This window comes from Rutidosis leptorrhynchoides, chromosome 7, assembly GCF_046630445.1.
Source record: "Rutidosis leptorrhynchoides isolate AG116_Rl617_1_P2 chromosome 7, CSIRO_AGI_Rlap_v1, whole genome shotgun sequence".
Lineage (NCBI taxonomy): Eukaryota > Viridiplantae > Streptophyta > Magnoliopsida > Asterales > Asteraceae > Rutidosis > Rutidosis leptorrhynchoides.
Window position 1 is genome coordinate 280766597 of NC_092339.1, and position 2892 is coordinate 280769488.

Consider the following 2892-nt stretch of genomic DNA (forward strand, 5'->3'; position numbering starts at 1 on the left):
GTTTAACCATAATTTTTGGATATAGTTTCATGTTCATAATAAAAATTATTTTCCCAGAATAACAACTTTTAAATCAAAGTTTATCATAGTTTTTAATTAACTAACCCAAAACAGCCCGCGGTGTTACTACGACGGCGTAAATCCAGTTTTACGGTGTTTTTCGTGTTTCCAGGTTTTAAATCATTAAGTTAGCATATCATATAGATATAGAACATATGTTTAGTTGATTTAAAAAGTCAAGTTAGAAGGATTAACTTTTATTTGCGATCAAGTTTAGAATTAACTAAACTATGTTCTAGTGATTACAAGTTTAAACCTTCGAATAAGATAGCTTTATATGTATGAATCGAATGATGTTATGAACATCATTACTACCTCAAGTTCCTTGGATAAACCTACTGGAAATGAGAAAAATAGATCTAGCTTCAAAGGATCCTTGGATGGCTTGAAAGTTCTTGAAGCAGAATCATGACACGAAAACAATTTCAAGTAAGATTTCCACTCGAAATAAGATTGTTATAGTTATAGAAATTGAATTAAAGTTTGAATATGATTATTACCTTGTATTAGAAAGATAACCTACTGTAAGTAACAAAGGTTTCTTGATCTTGGATGATTATTTGGAATGGATTTAGAAAACTTGGAAGTAAACTTGCAATCTTGGAAGTATTCTTGATTTTATGAAACTAGAACTTTTGGAATTTATGAAGAATACTTGGAACTTAAAGATAGAACTTGAGAGAGATCAATTAGATGAATAAAATTGAAGAATTAAAGTGTTTGTAGGTGTTTTTGGTCGTTGGTGTATGGATTAGATATAAAGGATATGTAATTTTGTTTTAATGTAAATAAGTCATGAATGATTACTCATATTTTTGTAATTTTATGAGATATTTCATGCTAGTTGCCAAATGATGGCTCCCACATGTGTTAGGTGACTCACATGGGCTGCTAAGAGCTGATCATTGGAGTGTATATACCAATAGTACATACATCTAAAAGCTGTGTATTGTACGAGTACGAATACGGGTGCATACGAGTAGAATTATTGATGAAACTGAACGAGGATGTAATTGTAAGAATTTTTGTTAAGTAGAAGTATTTTGATAAGTGTCTTGAAGTTTTTCAAAAGTGTATGAATACATATTAAAACACTACATGTATATACATTTTAACTGAGTCGTTAAGTCATCGTTAGTCGTTACATGTAAACGTTGTTTTGAAACCTTTAGGTTAACGATCTTGTTGAATGTTGTTAACCCATTGTTTATTATAACAAATGAGATGTTAAATTGTTATATTATCATAATATTATGATATATAATATATCTTAGTATGATATATATACAGTTAAATGTCGTTACAACGATAATCGTTACATATATGTCTCGTTTCGAAATCATTAAGTTAGTAGTCTTATTTTTACATATGTATTTCATTGTTAATACACTTAATAATATATTTACTTATCATTTAACATAATTAACCAAGTGTATCAATATCTTAATATGATTCATATGTACCTAGTAAGACGTTGTTATAACGATAATCGTTATATATATCGTTTTCGAGTTTCTTAAATTAATAGTCTCATTTTTATGTATATAACTCATTGTTAAAATACCTAATGAGATACATACTTATAATAAAATCATGTTAACTATATATATAACCACATATATGTCATCGTATAGTTTTTACAAGTTTTAAAGTTCGTGAATCACCGATCAACTTGGGTGGTCAATTGTCTATATGAAACCTATTTCAATTAATCAAGTCTTAACAAGTTTGATTGCTTAACATGTTGGAAACACTTAATCATGTAAATAAAAATTTCATTTAATATATATATAAACATGGAAAAGTTCGGGTCACTACACACGGCACCAAACCAACCTGCAAACCCATGTAAGAGCATCGTAGCACCATAATTTTCTCCTACTTCTATTGATACTATATAACAATTGCTATTAATATCTTTCAGGTACTGTTTCAAAACAATCATCAACGACACATCAACTACTGCATTCTTCACCTTTTTCTCCGAAGCTGGGAATGCAATTATTGGAAGCAATTTCAACGACCTCATAACAATTAGCGGTTATGATCAGCCACATGAACTGACACATATCATAAGAGCCATCGAAGAACAGACGCACACATTTCAGTTCCACTACAACCCGCAGTCAAGGAAAACGCACCCAGAGTTCATTATCACAAAGCTTCTCGACGAAATTCCAAACGACGCACCAACAGGTGATGCCTCTAACAGTTCCACAGAACTACAGAAGTCACCAATAGGTTCAACTCCTCCATACTTTTATCTTTATTCTTTGTGATGTATTCTTAGTTGTAGTTTTATGGTAGCTTTCACACACTCTATTCACTTTTACTTTATAAAGCTTAATCTATTCACATAAATTTAATACCCACATAGTTGAACTTGCCACAAGCTCCACAACCAGCACAACTCCACCAAAAAACCAGTTAAAAAGCAGGAACAAACAAAGAAAGGAAAACCATAGGATGCAACTTCAACGAAGAGAACTAAGCGAGTTTCATTCACCAAAGATTCTGACAAGGATGGAAGTGGAACAAAGAAGATGCGTGGGGAACATTAGGCATCATCACAAGCTTAGCAATACCCAAACGTGAACAATTTCTTTTGGGGACTGTAGATAGAAATTTGTAGTCGAACTAGCTTGTATTGTTCTGCAAAACCTTTGTTGGTATATGTAAATTATGTGTGTAATAGGTAGTAACCGAACAACTATGTTTTCGTTTGAACTACTTGATGCTGCTAGGTTTGTAATCATCAAAAACTATGATATGTAAATTATGTGTGTAATGAATGTGTGTAGTGAATAACCAGTGTGCTCATTCTAACTACTA